General features: G+C 38.4%; 1 long non-coding RNA gene across 1 annotated transcript; it reads left to right on the top strand.

Annotated features, from left to right (window-relative positions):
• Positions 1-1,845: 1,845 nt before the first annotated feature.
• Positions 1,846-5,329, top strand: LOC144588670 (uncharacterized). Its single transcript, XR_013544322.1, has 2 exons — positions 1,846-1,882; positions 1,929-5,329. It is a non-coding gene; the product is annotated as an uncharacterized LOC144588670 (long non-coding RNA).
• Positions 5,330-5,540: the final 211 nt, after the last annotated feature.

Below are 5,540 nucleotides of genomic sequence, written 5' to 3'. Positions count from 1 at the left end.
GCTTTTAGCACAGGGTGTGCAGGAACCTGTGCATATCCAACAACTTCCATCCAAAAGGCTTTGGAAAGAGACCTTTGTGTATGTGGTTGAGCTTTAGTACCCTACCTGAATGCAGCTTCATCATGTTTCTCGACAATTGTTGCCAAGAATGTTAGTTTTCTGTGCAAAGATCTGCCCTGTGAATGTATGAAGAAATCAGTAAAGTCTTGGTGCAGGTTGGCTCTCAGCTGACCTCATACTTGCTGGTGTTCACTGTTGCAAGTGATAATACTGCTTATTTGTAGGTGCCATTGAAGCAAACCTTGAAAGATTAGTCATACTCAATGCAAGTTATAATTTTGTATATATGTATAAACACTAGTTGAAGTACCTTTCATAGAATGTATTGCCTGAGTTAATATATTTGACTTCAATTTTGATTCACATCTCCTTTAATGGAGTAGTAGTTAAATAGTCTTCCCTTCATTCTCTTCCCCCATCTTTAATGGCTCTGTTTGTACCTTCAGATAAATAAAGACTGTACTTGGCATGTTAAAGGGAAGCTACTATAGCTAGCTTTAATTTCATTCTGTAGTTGCCGAACGTGAGTTCTTGACACAGGAGCTGTGAAACTGGACATCTAAGATCTTACCATAGCATTCTTCTGTTGTCACTGTTCTAATTTAACTCTGAGAAACCAAGAGTGCTTTTTATATCTTTGTACTGGAAAGGAAAATCTAGCACAGATCACTCAAGATCTTATTGTCTTGAAACGAAGCCTATGCTTTGGTACAGTAAATTACTCAATTAGTCAGCTGCATAGTTCACAGCTGAGTTGCATGCTGTAAAAAGATATGTTTTGCAGCTGTGAAATGTAAGATGAGCATGCTCAGGGTTTTGTGGAGACGCAATTAATCTTTGTGAAGTCAGTTGTTAATAAGTGCCCACTAACTTTTCTGAGGATATCTGGTTTGCTTTTACATTTCAGAACACTTTGAGACTTTATGTACTTCAGGTAAAATGAAAATCTTAACTTGTGGCTGACTGTAAAGACTGTAGGGGAGATAATCCATTATAAGAAAATTATTACTAAAAATAAGTATGTGACACAATTTTTGAGAGAAAATCAACTGTAGCCACTTCCACACAAGTAAAAAGAGAACTCCCTTATTTCTATTTGTGGTTGATGCAAACACCTTCAGTCATATCTCAACCACAATGTCCCTCTCTTCAGGGATGTAGAAGGAGCCTCTGCAGGGTGGGAAAACATTGTGAATTCACTCGGGCATTCCCTCTCTGGGCAACGATGTGCAGCCAGCAAATCCGTCACTTCCAAGTGTTGCATCATGGACGATGAGCCCTCTGGACAGTGGTTGAAGTTGAGGAAAAGTTTCTGCATGCATCTTAAGCTCTGACTAGTTCAGGTCAAAAATAGTCTTATTGTCTTGACAGTTAAATTGGTTTTTGATTTTACTTATGTTTCATGTGTATCCATGGCTTTGAATTGTGCAATTCTCTTGACATGAATAAAGAAAGACTACACCCTGAACCTGCACTTTTCCAGGGCTCTGAATGGCTGTTTCTGATCCTTGCCCGTTTGTACTGAATTCCCAGAGCAATAGTCTTTTGAAGCAATTTTGCCAGTGGAACAGGTCAATGCTTCAATGCAGTTTTCCATGGCAATAAGGAATAGTCAGCTGCAAATACTTCTAGAGAGCCAGTATGTTATAGCACAGTGGTTCTTAACCTTTGTTACTCAGATGTTTTTGAACTGCAACTCCCAGAAACCCCAGCCAGCACAGTTGGTGGTGAAGGCTTCTGGGAGTTGTAGTCCAAAACTCCTGAGTAACCCAAGGTTAAGAACCAGTGTTATAGCAGATAGTTATGGACTCAGGTGAGCGGGGTTCAGATTCACATTTAGCCATGAGGGAGAGATACCATTGGTAAAGCTTTAAATATCTTGCATATCTTGAAATCTCTACTAGGATCACCATAAATTAGATGTGCATTGAGGTTTCAAAACAAAAGAATACAGTCAGTGCTTGTATGTTAATTAGTGTTGGGCAAGCATTGTGTTTCATTTTTAAAAATTGAATTAACCAAAAATTTCCAATTTCTTCAAAAGGAATTTGAGACTAAAAATGTTCAAATGCAGGAGAAAGTGAAATAGCCAGATTTGTCTATTCCTAGTGATAATAAATATAGTACCAGATGAGTATTCACTTGAATAAATTTCTGTTGGGGTCTCTCGATGAGGTGATAGTGATCCCTCCTCTTAAAATCTGTGTCATCTGATTAAGAATTCTGACTTCAGTTTTAATCCTCTTGTAGCAACATCTTTGCTCCTTATATGTACAGACTCAAATTGCAGCCGTCTCCAGCCAGCTGTATCTATGTATAGCAAGCAGGAGCTGTCCACACATTTATTACCTCTGTGTACATTTTCTCTCATCTGTGACAACATGGTGAGAAAATGTCAAGAAGGCAGCCATTTTACTTTGTCAAAAGAACGAGGCGCCAAGGGATTATATTTTTCTTCTATAAAACCATTTGAGTTTAACTGCAAATTGCTTTCTTTTCATTCAGAATAATAACTTTTAACATGGGAAATCTTCAGTGTGTAATATGAAAATGAGGACAAATTTGTGTTATGAGCGTAATGGTTCGATGGAGCCTTTATTTTTTTAAAAAATAAAACAATTAGACGGGGTGTGCTAGTAACTGAATATCTGAGAGGAAGGGGTGGAAATTAAGTTAAAAAATTAGTAAGTGAATCTTCGTGACTTTTTAAATGTGTGTGAGCCATAATTTTCAGTCTTCTTGTCTTCTCCCTCCTCTCTCACTCAGTTCCTGAGGCATTTTAATTTTATCATGCTTTCTAAGCTTCAGAGACATTAGCTCTTACCAAACAAAGTTAGAGTACTTCCATCTTGCCAGATGAGGATAAAACTAATATTTAAAAATAGGAGATAGACAGATATCCTTACAGTACATGTAGATGAACATTGTAAATGTACATACTATAAAACAGAAATACATATCAGCTTAGGAAAGATTGACCAGGTGATTCGTGTACTTCAGTCCACTGCCCAGGACTTTGCATTTAGAGAAGAGAGGGATACACACATGCATACAGTGAGTGCTATCGTCTGCATCTCTGAGCTGTGATCTCTCATGATGAACAAGTAAAATGCAGGTAAATCCCAACAAAAACTGATGCACATAGCACAGAGATTGGGATAGAACAACACACATTAGATGTAAAAAGGAAACATTTAAATCATTGTCCCCTTCATGTCAGTTTACAGAATTTTATATTTGCTACTCTTTATTTGTGCATTGATTGTAATGCACAGTATTATTTCATTTCTCCTTTATGGTGTGATATCAAGTTCATGATTGTGAGAATCTATCTTCCAGAAACATATCTCTGCAAAGTGCTGTCCTCTCTTCTTTGCTCCCTTCCAGTTGACCTCTTCCTGCTCATTGCATCTTGATAGCTGGTCTGCACTGGTTGAACTTTGTGTCATCCTATGCTAGAAGAGTGTCATCATAGCTCCTTTGGGTCCTGTTATCATAAACACTGCGGTATCTCAGATGGCTTGGACTGCCTTGAACAAAGAGCTTGATGCTGAGGAGGAGAAAGTGAGAGAAATGAAGTCTTAAAGTCTCATACCCTCTTTTAATTGAACTTAAAATACAGTATTGTATGTAGACTACAACATTTCACATCACACTTGGTTCCAGAGAGTTATGAGACCCTTAGTGTAGCCAGGCAGCCAGGCAGCAGCAGCTGCTTCTAAGAGATACCACAGTTACTCGTGCTTTTACACTATGTCATTCATCTGCCAATTCTGAATTTTGATTAATATTTTGTCTTGTATGCTTTTACAGTACAGTGGGGTCTTGACTTGAGAACTTAATCCGTATTGGAAGGCGGTTCTCAAGTCAAAAAGTTCTCAGGTCAAATCTGCATTTCCCATAGGAATGCATTGAAAACCATTTGATCCGTATCTGCTCTTTTCCGTCCATAGAAACTAATGGGAAGCCGCTATTCTGCCTTCGACCACTAGAGGGGGATATTTTGTTTCTTTTTTTCTTAGGTCAAGAAAGGTTCAGGGAAGGCAGGGAAAATACAGTCCAGGCAGTACCAGGCAGTCTGAAGACTGTCTCCCAATCCACTCTCTAAACGCTGGGAGGAGTGAGGAAGCAGACAGGCACCCTTTTCACTGGCCAACAGTTAACTGAAAGTTCACATTTTGCACTTTCCCTGCCTCCCACGTGGTTTTTTTAAGTTCTTAACTCAAATCTAAGTACTTAAGTCAAGTCAATATTTTCCTATGAGAGTGGTTCTTAAGTCAAAATGTTCTTAACTCAAGCCGTTCTTAAGTCAAGACCCCACTGTACTAGGCACATTATGGCTATCTGAATAATTCACAGAAGTTATGCACTATGGTTTCAGTATTTACCATACTGTTATTGCATGGTGTTTATAATTGGCAAAGTAAATGGAATGATATATGAGCTCTGCATATCCAGTATTCTTGTGACAATAGCATCAACCCTAAAAGGTTGTCTCTGTAATTTACACCGTGTTCTGTCTCAGCGTGCCAGTGATGGGCAACCAGGCAAAATAAAAATGTGGAAATACAGAGGCCAGGTTATAGGTGGATTATGAAATATTTCTTCATTGTTCTTGAATAGATTTAACATGCAGTTATGCAATATGTCCGATCTTACCTGAACTGAATAAGTGCCTAATTTCCCCCTGTAAAGGCATTGACTTGTCGTTAGTATTATTCTGTATTTGTGATGTTGAATATCTCCCTTTTGTATAATTTTCTGCTGTGCATAGTGTACACCCATATTATAGACACACCTGCTGACCCTTGTGTTCCACTTCCTTATTTCTGCAAAGAGACTAAAGTCCTGCAGTAATAAGGATAATGAGTAGGTGTCATTTCATGATGTTGTGAAAACTAATGCCAGAAGGTGCTCATTAGATATTCAATATGACCTTTTACATAAAACTGGAACGTAGTTTGTGGGAATTTCCCCAGTAACGTGGCATCAGAAGGCGCATAGTTATCACATGAATCATTTGACAAATAGGTATGCTTATCTAATTTATATACACTTATTTGTTTTAAAATATATGACTGGATTCCGTAGGTAATCTGTTTTTCATAAGGGTATTGGTGTCTGCCAGTCTTGAGAAGAGTTCAGGATTCTGATTTGAGTCCAGATGTCATGCAGCACTGGAGCAGTAGCTAGAAAACAGTGTTGCTGGTTTGGAAATATTTTGCCTTTCTGGCTGATTACTGAGAATAAACATGCCCTACCAAGTAAATATGTGTGAGATATTATTGTGAACTTCTGAAGGATGGGACTAATTGGGAAGCACTCAAGTGGAAGGTAGAGGTGCATCCAGAGTAGGGTCAAAGGCTAGTTAAGAATTGATCTAGTATCAGTTTCAAGAACAAGGACCTTTCCACGGGCTTTATGGTTCCCATGGATCTGAGTAAATGATGAAGTCATTTTGTGAAGACTGTGCATTACTG

This window comes from Pogona vitticeps, chromosome 4 (assembly GCF_051106095.1).
Source record: "Pogona vitticeps strain Pit_001003342236 chromosome 4, PviZW2.1, whole genome shotgun sequence".
Classification (NCBI taxonomy): domain Eukaryota; kingdom Metazoa; phylum Chordata; class Lepidosauria; order Squamata; family Agamidae; genus Pogona; species Pogona vitticeps.
The sequence above is the reverse complement of the archived record's forward strand: the minus strand, read 5'-3'. Positions and strand labels throughout refer to the sequence as shown.